Consider the following 13,954-nt stretch of genomic DNA (forward strand, 5'->3'; position numbering starts at 1 on the left):
AGAGCAAAAAACTTTCTGAAAACTTTCAATCTGGGATGAAGTTGATCAACTAATGACACTAAATAAGATTGAAAGATTTTTAAACAAACTAAAATTGAAAAACCTGAATCTGGAATAGCACTCCACTATGCCAATTAGTACCGGGCTCAGGATGGACCCCTGAGGTACCCCGCGGTGACGTTGTAGCTCCTCTCGTTCGCCTTCCTTGGTGTCATAGATGAGCACCCTATTCTGGAAGTAGCTCTCCAGTATCCGGCAAAGGCTAACCGGGACTTCTAGGTGTATGGCGTTCCATGGGGGGTGGAAACTCAGGTTAAATATTATCTCTTGGGCGCCCAATAAAAACACCACCCCCGGCGAAGACTGGCGCTTGATCCTAGCTATTTAGCACTGTAGTTGGAGGAAATGCCAATGCAGAACCCGTAGCTTCCGGAAAGGTAAGCCCAACTCCCTGGGTTAGTGGATTGGTGTCAGGTCTTGCGAGCCAGCCGTAAAAAGACTAGCACCGAAAATCAACAAGAGAAGAATGCGAACCGATACCAATGGCGATGACCACAGCGACGAAAAGGGACTTGCGATTGGAAGGTCTGTACGTTGAACTGCAGATCTCTCAACTTCATCGGGAGCACCCGCATACTCGCCGATATACTGAAGGACCGCGGGTTCGGAATCATAGCGCTGCAGGGGATGTGTTGGACAGGATCTATGGTGCGAACGTTTAGAGGTAATCATACCATCTACCAGAGCTGCGGCAACACACGTGAGCTGGGAACAGCTTTTACAATGATGGGCGACATGCCGAAGCGCGTGATCGCTTGGTGGCCGATCGACGAAAGAATGTGCAGGCTGAGGATCAAGGGCCGATTCTTCAATATCAGCGTAATACACGTGCACAGCCCTCACCGGAAGTACTGATGATGACAAAGACGCATTTTACGCGCAGCTAGAACGCAAGTACGACCGCTGCCCAAACCACGACGTCAAGATCATCATAGGAGACCTGAACGCTCAGGTAGGCCAGGAGGAGGAATTCAGACCGATGACTGGAAAGTTCAGCGCCCACCAGCTGACGAACGAAAATGGCCTACGTCTCATCGATTTCGCAGCCTCCAAGAACATGGCCATTCGTAGCACCTTCTTCCAGCACAGCCTCCCGTATCGTTACACCTGGAGATCACCACAATAAACGGAATCGCAAACGGACCACGTTCTGATTGATGGACGGCACTTCTCCGACATTATCGACGTCAGGACCTATCGTGGCGCTAATATCGACTCTGATCACTCTAACACACACCAGGTGGTTAAACTGCGCCCAAAACTCTCCGTTATTAACAATGTATAGTACCGGCGGCCACCCCGGTACGATCTAGAGCGACTGATGCAACCGTATGCCGCCACCGCATACGCGCAGAATCTCGAGGCAGCGTTGCCGGACGAGGGTGTGCTCGATGTGGCCCCTTTAGAGGACTGCTGGAGTACAGTCAAAGCAGCCATCAACAACGCAGCCGAGAGCCGCAACGCTGAACAGAGTCGACGAAACGATTGGTTCGACGAGGAGTGCAGAGTGGTTCTGGAGGAGAAGAACGCAGCGCGGGAGGCAATGCTGCAGCATGGAACCCGACAGAATGTGAAGCGATACAGACAGAAGCAGAAGCAGCAGACCCGTCTCTTCCGGGAGAAAAAGTGCCGCCTGGAAGAAGCGGAGTGTGAGGAAATGGAACCAGTGCTGAAAAATTCATTTCATCATATCTAAATTCAATCACCTACAGCTCATTTTAGAAACTGAATCTGAGAATATGGTATATGAAAAACAAAGCGGCTGTTAACCCAAGCAACACACATCGTTACAAAACAGTGACAGCAGCGTATGTAAGGGTTTCGCAGTAAATCAAAGTGACTTCTGTGCAACTCTTTCATACGCTGCCGTCACTGTTTTGTAACCATGTGTGTTGCTTGGGAAGGACGGTATCGCAGCAGAACTCATCAAGATGGGCCCGGAAAAGTTGGCCACCTGTCTGCACCAGTTAGTAGGCAAGATCTGGGAAACCGAACAGCTACCGGAGGAGTGGAAGGAAGGGATAATCTGTCCCATCCACAAGAAAGGCGACCAGTTAATGTGTGAGAACTTTCGAGCGAACATCATTTTAAATGCCGCCTACGAAGTGCTATCCCAGATCTTCTTCCGTCGTCTTTCACCTAAGTAAATGAGTTCATGGGAAGTTACTAAGCCGGTTTCATCGACGGCCGGTCGACAACGGACCAGTACTTCACCGTACGGCAAATCCTCCAGAAATGCCGTGAATACCAGGTCCCAACGCACCACCTGTTCACCGACTTCAAGGCGGCATACGACAATATCGACCGCACAGAGCTATCATGCGGTCGAAAATCGTGGACCAGAACAGCTTTCCAGGGAAGCTAACCAGACTGATAAGAGCAACGATGGACGGTGTGTAGAACAGCGTAAGGATTTCGGGTGAACTATCCAGTTCATTTGAATCTCGACGGGAACTACGACAAGGTGATAAACTATTGAACATCGCCCTGGAAGTTGTTATGCGACGAGCCGGGCTCAACCGCCGGGGTACGATCTTCACGAAATCAGGCCAATTTGTCTGTTTTGCGGAAGACATGGATATTATTGCAAGAACATTTGGAACGGTGGCAGAACTGTACACCCGCCAGAAACGTGAAGCAGCAAAGTCGGACTGGTGGTGAATGCAGCTAAGACAAAGTACATGCTGGTAGGTGGGACTGAGCGAAACAAGACAAGCCTTGGCAGTAATGTTACGATAGACGGGGATACTTTCGAGGTGATAGAAGCATTCGTCTACCTCGGTTCCTTGCTAATGGCTGACAATAACATGAGCCGTGAAATACGAAGACGCATCATCAGTGGAAGTCGTGCCTACTATGGGCTCCAGAAGAAACTGCGGTCAAAAAAGATTCACCCCCGCACCAAATGTACCATGTATAAGATACTTATCAGACCGGTGGTTCTCTACGGACACGAGACATGGACGATGCTCGAGGAGGACTTTCAAGCACTCGACTTTCAATTTTTCTTTCTAGGTTTAATCACCGCATGACTTTATCATAATTGAATTTTTATTGGCTTTTCTCGGTGAACTTAATACTACTCGAAGAAGGAGGCAGTAACGAAAGTAATGAAAGAAACGGTGGATAGAATCGCAAGTGTGCGACGAGAGAAATTGAATAGAAGTTGAAAATTAACAGAGGGCCATAATTGAACAACACAATCACAACGACGACCCCTTTGCCTAACGTCCTCGTGTTGAACGCTAGGTCGCACACTTGCGATTCTATCCACCGTTTCTTTCATTACTTTCGTTACTCCCTCCTTCTTTGAGTAGTATTAAGTTCACCGAGAAAAGCCAATAAAAATTCAATTATGAACTCGACTTTCAAGTTTTCGAGCGACGCGTGCTAAGGACGATCTTAGGCGGCGTGTAGGAGAACGATGTGTGGCGGAGAAGGAGAGCTCGCTGCACTCTACGGTGAACCCATCATCCTGAAAGTGGCTAAAGCTGGACGAATACGGTGGGCAGGGCATGTTGCAAGAATGCCGAACAACAACCCTGTAAAGTTGGTGTTTGCTAACCATCCGGTTGGTACAGGAAGGCGTGGAGCGCAGAGAGCACGGTGGGCGGACCAGGTGGAGCGTGATCTGGCGAGCGTTGGGCGTGACCGACGTTGGAGAGCTGCAGCTGCAAATCGAGTATTATGGCGGCAAATTGTTGATTCAGTGTTATCATGAATTTGACGTTGAACTAAATAAATGAAAAATGAATGGCGGCCCAGCTGACGCTGTAGAACGCATTCTTTACGTCCAGCGTGACGACCGCGCAATAGCGGATTCCGTCTGGTTATAGCCTTAATAGCGATCGACCCTTCCGGAAGCCGAACTGGTTATCCGAAAGGTCAGAGTCATCAGGTTTCTCGGCATAGACCATCAGCCTCAACAGAATGATCCGTTCCAACAGTTTCCCGGCGGAGTCCAGAAGGCAGATAGGTCTGTATGCCGACAGGTCGCCAGGTGGCTTCCCGGGTTTGGGCATTAGAACCAGTATTTGCGTTTTCCACTTCTCCGGAAATTCGCCTCTGTCTAGGCACATCTGCATAGCCATTCTGAACATGTCAGGGCTAGCCTCGATGGCCGTCTTGATGGCTAATGTTGAGATACCGTCCGGGTCCGAAGCCTTGTTCAACTTAGGCGACTTCGCTGTTGCGATGAGCTCGCCGTTTGTCACCGGGACGACCTCACTTTGGGCGGTTTGGCCATAGGGGACGGGGCCCATGGTCTAGTATCGTGGCGCGGGAACAGCGTTTCCACGATCTTCTGCAGCATCTCGGGGGAGCGTTCTGGTGGTGCTGACACGCCCTTCGTTTTGGCCATGACTACTCTGTAGGCATCACCGCAAGGGGTCGTGTTGGCTACCTGGCAGCGATTTTCAAAGCACGCCCGCTTACGCGCCATATGCTCTTTGTTCAGTGCCAGCATAGCTTCCCAGAAGGCCTCACTTCGCTCCATTCTACCCTCATCGGTGCGAGCTCTTTGCATTCTTCTTCTATCTCTTAGGTAGGATGCGCGGAGTTCTGAGATTCCTGAACACCACCACCAGTATACCGGTTTGCGTCCATTTCTGGACAGGCGTCGCTTTGTGGCTTGCTTTGCGGCTTCACATGCACGGCTTAGGGTTCCGACTAGATTATCGCTGGATAGATCGTCGGTGGAGCAATCGCTCCACAAATGCCGGCTTATCGAAGCGCGAGGTCAGCCATTCCCGATGACCTTCGACTGTGGGCGTCTTCCACCCTGTATTGGTCACTGTGTGTGTATCCGTCGTCGACCCTCCAGAGCGCGTTAAGCTAGGAGAGCAACGTCGGCTCTACCCCATTTGGCATAATGTCATTTGGCATAACGCCGTTTGACATAATGCCATTTGGCATAATGGTCATTTGGCATAATTGTTTCGTGGTGGCCTTTACAAAAATAAAACACTATCTATGTTATTTTGTCCGACGTTTCGGTCCGTTTGGGACTTTCTTCAGGGACTCAATAGTTACAGTGTTCTCGTCCAGTGTGGTTCGGACGAGAACACTGTAACTATTGAGTCCCTGAAGAAGGTCCCAAACGGACCGAAACGTCGGAAAAAATAACATAGATAGTGTTTTATTTTTGTCAAGACTGACAAGCCACCACGAAACAGTTTCGTAAAACAGTCGAACACACCAACGATATAATGCGGCATAATGGCTATTTGGCATAATGCCGTTTGGCATAACACAAAGAACAGCCTTCTTGGTAAGAATGTGCGTAATATTTGTTATGCCAAATGGCAATTATGCCAAATGACCGTTATGCCAAATGGCTTTTATGCCAAATGGCAATATGCCAAACGGCATTATGCCAAATGGGGTAGAGCCGCAACGTCATCAGCCAGTTCTTAGTCATTTAGTTGCTCCATGGTAATGGGCTGCCACAGCAACCCACGATTTGGTTCACGGTCAATCGCACCTACCAGGATCTCGTCGATTACGATGAGGAACAGTAGCGGCGATAGTATACATCCTTGCCGCACTCCAGCAACGACCTGGATGGGATCGGACAAGACACCGTTGTGCAGTATTCTGCACGAAAATGCTGTGCACTGTACTTCAATGAGGCCGATGATTTTCTCAGGGACACCCTTGCGCCTGAGAACTCCTCACATGTTTTCATGATTGAGACGGTCGAAATTTTTTTCGTAATCAATGAACACCAGGTAGAGAGTTTGTTGGAATTCATTGATTTGCTCCAAGATGAAACGGAGTGTGACAATATGGTCTACACAGGATCGTCCCGCACGCAATCTTGCATGCTGCCCCTGGAAAGTTGAGTCAATGTTCTGCTGTATCCGGGTTAGGATACCCGGGCAGAGTTCAAGTACTGACGATCAAAATGTGATATTGGTTTGTTTGAGATAAGAGGTAAAAGTACTGAAAATAATAGCAAAAATTTGTTCTTGAACCATCTAACCAATAGCAAAATATGATATTTGAAGATCAAATAGCTCACTACTATTGGCTAGATCTTATCAAGAGCTAAATGTGCTATGATGATAATGTTCCAGGAGTAAAATTGAGATATTATTTTCAGTACTTTTACCTCTTATCTCAAACAAACAAATATCACTTTTTGGTCTCCATATCAAAATATGCTATTATTGAGCTTTTTTCCTCTGCTCGGGTAACTTTGCAGCGGATTTTGAGAAAGATGCACGGCAACATGATACAACGTCCATTATCGCATACAGTCACACCCTTTTTGGGCACCTTTACTTAGACGCCTTGCATCCAGTCGACCGGAAATGTCGCGGTTTCGTATATGCTGCAGTTGTGCAGATACTAAGGGTTCAGCTGGGGGCATCTCGGCTGATATGCGATTGACCCCCGAGGCCCTGCTAGATTTCATGCTACGGATGGCTGATTCTATCTCTTGCAATGATGGAGCTTCGGTGTTGACACGGCTAATACGTCGAACCCTTGGCGGATCATGCTTAGGTGTTGATGGTGTGACCAAAGTGCTCGATCCAGCATTTTAGCTGGTCGGTCGGTCAATAGCCATCCAGATGTGTCTTTCACGGGCATCGTAGCATTCATCTTAGTCCCACTAAGGCGACGTGAAACATCGTAGAGGAGACGGGTGTCGCCGGTGTTTGTGGCTTTCTCACCCTTATCGGCTACGGAGTCTGCCTACGCTCTTCAGTTCAGCCTACATGAGCGCTTCACTTCCTTCTCGAGAGCCGGATAGCGCTGACGGGCTACGGCCAGTGTTGGTAAACTCACACTCAAAGCACTCTCATGAACTGCTCCTGCGTGAGCAAACTCGCGGGCGATTCTGAATCGTTTTCTCACGCGCGAGAATTTCATGCAAAATCTCGCTCTCACGAGTCAAGCGCCAAAATCTCGTTCGCTTGTAAAACGAATTCAAATCAATTTGAACGGCATTCAATGTTGTACGCTAGATTTGCTTTTGTTCTATCATTCTATCCTAAAAACTTGGATGCAAATATTAAGAACACCAACCCGACTAGAAAATTGTAACAAAAATAAAACATATTCCTAACAAATTATGATATTCATAACTCATTGTGATATAATCATGTTCAACATCCTTGAAGGTTTTTTAATACCACAACTCAATTATATCACATTATGTTACAAATGTTGTTTTATAACTCATTGTATTATAATTTAGTTTTAAGTCTTCGACATTTGAAATGTTATGTTACAAAATTGTATCAAATTTTGATAGAAACTAATAATCCTGAGGCTAAAATTCCTATCCCGTTTTGTTATAATTTTGTTATGATTATAACAAATTAGGTTTTAATCTTGATTAGACTAGTGTACTTTTTGTTACAATTTTAGTTATTTTAACATCATCCTGCATCTAGTTTATAACATAATTAGTTATAGAAAAATATTATAACGTCATAACACAATATGATATAAACTTGATATAATTTTCTAGTCGGGAAGAAATAAAGCAACGAGTGAAATCATGAGTTAACTCATGCATGATTTTTTCGGCGGTGAGTTTAGCGAGTCAAGAATCGCGCGTGAAACAACTCAACCATGAGATTTGAGAATTTTAGTTTTTACCAACACTGGCTACGGCTCTGACTCCTCGTGTTTTCTCTCACTCTTTAGCGGCTTTGGCGTTCTTTTGCTCCTCTATCTTCCTCCTGGTGTCATGTGTGATCCACAAATTATGCGGTCTATTTAATTTTCCGTGACGCCATCACAGGAAACCCATGTCACTTTGTGCACTAGTCGATGAGGAAATAGCGATCCCCCAATCACCATGTCATTGTTTCCACAAAACTCTACAAACAGCCCACCGTTCTTGCTCATTTCTTCGAGACCATGGCGTCCCATGAAGTGCTCATAGTCCAGTAGTTGGAACCAACGTTGGCGTTGAAGTAGCCCATGAGGATCTTGATATTACCTTTTGGAATCATATCCATGACAGCATTCCCGAGCAGGAGAAAATAGCTGAAGAATACCTTTTTCAGGTATGGAAAACCGAATACCTACAACCTGAATGAGGTATTAAGAAGCCCTGCATAAGAGGTAAAATACCTAAAATAATAACTGGTGTGTATTCTGTGCATAACACGCGAATAATGAATCCAGGTATGACAATACCTAAATAATAATCGGCGATTATTCCACCAAACCAATAACTCGTTGAGGTATTTTACCAATGCCTAAAAAATACCAAAATAAGTTATTTTCAATACCTGGATAACCGACCAAAACCTTGTCTTGGTATGATACCTGACTTTGGTATGCTCGAGTTATGTGTCAGTTATTCATTCCTGCTCGGGTTCAGTTGACTGTAGAAGTTCTCTTTGTCTTGCAATTCGACAGCATCGATTGGCGCGTAACATTGGATCATGGTAAGGTTTCGAACCCGTGTTCGGAATCTGGCTACAATTATCCTCTCATTAATAGGTTCCCACTTGGCCGGGGTTCTGCTAAACCGAACTAAGCGCCAAAAAGTTTATTCCGAGATAATTAAGCTTCAAGTTCAACCACTCAGAAATAAACAACAGCTAAGATTATTTGAAACTTTTTCGCACACATGTAACTTACAAGCCTTTATTAACCATCAGAGATGAAGAAAACATGTAAATTATTTAAAATCATTGATATAATACTATTTAATTTCTCAGTACTTTGCACTCAGTTCACTCTAGCTGAACAAAAACATTGGAATATGGTTTATAGTTCAGTGTGGCTGACTGTGTTTCTTTGTTTCAGAGAAAACCAGTCGGAATGTGATAAAAAAATCTCGATTTTTCAGTGTCTATGAAGTTGAAATCGATATCACTCACAATCCTTTACATGAATCAGAGAGGACGCGTAGTATGGTAGCACAAAGGTCTCAAAATAGTGTGAAATATAAACGGCGGAAGCCCTCCCAGCTCAGCCCTTCCCATCCATGTTTTTTTTATAGGCGGTGCATGTGCAGGCACAGAACAAGAGTGATTATGTCAAATGATGTCCTTGCATGTCCTGAGGTCCTGAGATGTGAAAATGGAGCAATTTGTGTACTTCAAATTTATACTGGTCGAAGAAAACCATGAAAATGATCTGCCAAAGTGAACTAAGACAAAAAAAAATCGAAAATATTAAAGAGATTCGAACTTGGGTTCTTTAAGTGATAACCAAGCACGTTACCTCTAGGTCATTTTACTTAGCTGAAGGTCAGTTGTTAAGTCTGAATCAAGTTCTAAACATTCTTCTCTAGCATGGTTTTCGTGAAAACGCCATTTTTCGATCAGCCAAAGCGAACCAAGTGTTTGATATTTTCCAAGCTTTATTATTCTTATAAGCCTTGTTGTTCAATGACGGCTCCTGGGTTAAATAATCAGTATGAGGTGTATCAACATAACGCATGTATTCAAAGCCAGTTCATCTTTGTATTGTTGAGAATAAATTGATTTTTAAATGCAGTGGATTTGGTTCGGTCTGGCTGACTGTGATTTGGAAAAATGGCGATCAACGCCATCGAAATCCAAATCGATCCTCCAACACCCGTATTTTTGATTACGTGTTAAATTCTCTCACAGATTGTTACTATGAGTCGGTTAGAAGTTAGAAATCTGACAGCGATGAGGAAAACTTGAAATGTTCATCATTTGGACCAAAACAAAAATATTTCGCTGATTCTATGGAATGGTTTACAGTTCACTCTGGTTGGATGCAATTTTATTTTTTGTATGTTCTGCCAAACAGAAATTTTGAATTTACTCCACGAAGAGCTGTCAGAATTACTGGATTTTTACACGAAAAGAAGATCATCATATTCTTCATCTAATGGTTAAGAAAACTCAATTTTTCGAAAAATGGTCTTTGGTTCGGTTTAGCAGAACTCCGACCACTTCATGAGCGTAGCGTGGGCGTGAGCGCTGAGCAGGAAACCATCTCCACGGTGGCGAGGAGCGTATACACCTCGTAAGCCAGAGTATAGCAGAATTTGGCCCAACGCCAATCTGTGTTCCCCAAAGTTCGGCCAACGGACTACGCTCAGTCCTGGGATCTCATGTTTCATACGGCATGTCTCAATGGCTAGTTATGCCAGTTTACCCTGCTGGGCTAGATTTAATACATTCAAATTTTCAATTCTTGTCCGTTGTTTCGCGTTAATAGTCGTTTTCTTTGAATCAGTTCGTAATCTTTCGTGGTTTCTAAAACGGTATTTGGGTTTCGATATCAGTTGGTTGTTGGCCTAAGGTACCCTATCCCTAGCAGAAGAAAATATCAACTGAATAACATATCAAGGTATTCGTCTTGAATACTATCATACTTCGATATGATATTCGTTAGGTGGACATAAGAGGCAAAATAACAAAAACGAATACCATAATTTTGTATGCATAACACCTAGAAAATAACAAGTGATGTTATTTCAATAATGAATGCATACCAAAAATTTGGAATGCTATATTTGTTATCCAAAAGGTATTGAATAACAAAGCAATAACATGTTTTGTTATCAAATTGTGTGTTTGTTCGATAGTTCCATGACGTAATAACAAATCCTGTTATTTAGTTATTTCACTGCAAAATCAACAAACACCACATCAATAGCAAACTCTGCTCAAATACCTCCACTTGGTATTGTGATGTTCTCATAACATTTTGTAGAATAATATAATAATAACATTTTTTGCTATTAGAACACAGGTTGTTCTTTGCATGATATTTGTAAGGTATTCCCTTCTGCTCGGGATCCGACCGTGGTGAGGCTGCCACCTCAGGTTTAGCTTCCGGTGGATTTCATACTCAGCCGCTGGATGCCAAAACAGACGCTGTTTGAGCCGCACCACCTTGGTGAACAGACGCTCGAGACGTACCTCCACAATCTAGCTGAAGTCAGAAAAGACAACAGTGCCCAGGCTGCACTACAACTCTTAGCTGGTGATCTTTGTCATCGCTTGACCCGTAGAAGCATGAGGTAGGAACTTGTGAGGACCAGACTTATGTTGGACGCTTTCCTTATGGACTCACCGTTTTGCTGCCCACGTCTGCCAAAATCGGAAAGCTACGGTGCATGGAACACGTCACCAGTATGTCGGACAATAATCCGGTAAGATGGTTCAGTTGACTGACGATCTACGGAAACTTCTCTGAGTGCGTTACCGGCAACTCAGAGCCATGGATTGAGTCGAATGGATACGATTTTTAAGCAGTTACAGGTTACAGACTTTGAAATGAGCGGTCGATTACATCTACGAAATTTCACCAAAATACAATGGTGTTGCCAACTTTGAATCGGTTTGGTTCAAAAAGCGTCAAATGTACAGGTGATAGACAAAATGATCGGGACAAGCAAAATTTTCACTTTTCAAAAAATGTTCAACTAGCTGTAACTTTTCGAAAAGTGCATCAAATATTCTCAAATTTTTACTGTGAGTGCATCAACTACAGGGTGCGGCAGGAAAAAATGCGAAAAGTTCAAGGCACTATTACACGCTAAATATGGGATATATATGACTATTTTTTCTTGACAGTGTATCAGTCAATGTCTGTATTCTAGCACTGAAAAATAAAAATGAACATATTTGATGTTTAACATGTGATAATTTAGGCCTAATAAGCGGATATCAATAAACTGCGCGCCCAATGGTCATTCAACAAAATGACTATAACAGTAACAAAATTAGTTCAAATTCGATGAACAACCAGACCACACTGATCCAGAGCCATGTAGTTTCACATACCAGATGAAATAAGTACATATATGTGATGATATTGTAGAGAAAATCAAAAATTTTGTTTTATCAGATGCGAAATTTAGCGACCTGTGTGATTTTCTGCGGTTTGAAAATTCTGGTTGTCTTCATCTTCAGGCGCCGCCCTGTAAAGGTTAGTGACCAAAATGGGAAATTTTTTAATTAACTTTTCAGAAAACTAGCCTATCATATATCATGGAACGTTGAAACATAGATTGGTTAATGTCAAATGGACGAAAATGAGGTTTGAAGTTGAAAAACACTTTCGCATTTTTTCCTGCCGCATACTGTAGTTGTGCATCAGTGGTTCAAATTTGAAAAAGATCGGGTCATTCTCCACGAAGTTATAAAGATTCTTGAAAAAGGTAAAATTATCCGATAGCCAACTTTGAGCTGTTATATCTCCGGATTCAATGAACCGATTGAAATGAAATTTTGACCATTTATGACTTATTTTTTTACAAGAGACAAAATAATAGCGATTTTAATTTTTTTCACGTTTCCATTTTTAATATGCATTCTACCCGAGCAGAAGAGACTTACAACAGCATAACCAAATGCGTTATTTTGGTAAAATAACTGCATAATGGAATTTGTAATTTTTATGTTCTTAACATAACATATTGAGTTATAAACTTGTCTGTCATAAGCGGCAAAATAACAAGTCACATAACAAAAATTTGTTCCTGGAAAATCAATTCAATAACATGTTTTGCTAGTGTCAATAACAACTTAATAACAGTGAATTTCGGAAACGTTTCAATAACAAATTTTGATATTAAAGAGTTATTGATAACATTCCGAAAGCAAAATTAGTTATGATATGATGTTAGTTATTAGTTATGATATATCAAACGATCGCATATGCTGTTGAATAGGATGCTAAAGTGGAGGTGATATGCGTACACTTTACCCGTGGGTAAATGGAAGTATTTACGCATAGGGCCTCTATTTTAGCATCCTATTCTACATCATATTTGACTTCGTGTTGGCTGAGAATGCTACACATATTTATTTCTGAAAAATCCCATTCAAAACCATCTATAATTTTGGATTCAGCTGTCTGTATTAGATTTGTTTGAACAAGTTTACTCAATAAGTTTGACATTTTTATCATTGAAATTCTCATGTCATTGTCCCGTAGATGGGCTGCATCGAGCCCGAAACCGGTCGGCATTAAGGTAATTTTTTAATTATTTTGACGATTGTAAGAACCATAAGTGTCGTGTCTTGTCTCGCGTCGCGTTTCGTGAATCTCATGTCAAAGGCGGAATCTGGAACGTCCCTTTCACACCCCATCTTCAATATCGTTTATGCTATGTTCTCGTAATAAAAAAATGGAAGAGGAAGACAAATTGATGAGAGAATATGCAGGTGTTCCCCTCCCTCACGAAATGCTGTAAAAAGCGTTGTAGAATGACGTAGGTTTTATTTCAAAACTTGTTTTGGTGGTTTTGATAGCAATAGCAAAAAGTATTTGTACACTCTCAATAGGGAATCGCGCCACTTGGGCGGTGGCTTCTATTTTCGTCTGTTTGCCACTATAACTCAGTCAAATTTGAACCAATTGACACAATTTTTGGAATGTAGTGAGATAGGTATAGTATCTACCCGTGTACAACATTTCAAATCAATTGGTTCAAAATTGACTGAGTTATAGTGGCAAACAGACGAATATAGAAGCCACCGCCCAAGTAGCGCGATACCCTAATACAATAATAACTAAACTTGTTCCACAACAAAATGTAATATTGAAATGTTATTTAAGTGCTGTATACCAATAGCTTGGTCATAATAAAATAAGATTAACCAACAAAACATGTTATGGAAACGTAATACCTTGATAATTCAATAATAACACACCAAGATATAAAAACAGATTTTGTGATTTCGTAGTTATTAATTTGATATTCCCCACTGCTCGGGTATAACTTTTTCAATTTATTGGTGGCTATGTTGTTACTTTCCTTCAAAACACATTTATATATAAGTCAATTAGAGGGAAATTAAATAAACTATAATTTGCATCTTGAATTTTGAAACGATGTTATTATTTTGGAAAATTAGCGTTATAATTTTCTTCCGTGTTAAAAATTGTAAGTTAAGTCAATGGTTTTTCATAGCACATTACATAAGTCATA

The sequence above is a fragment of the Aedes albopictus genome, chromosome 2 (assembly GCF_035046485.1).
Source record: "Aedes albopictus strain Foshan chromosome 2, AalbF5, whole genome shotgun sequence".
Lineage (NCBI taxonomy): Eukaryota > Metazoa > Arthropoda > Insecta > Diptera > Culicidae > Aedes > Aedes albopictus.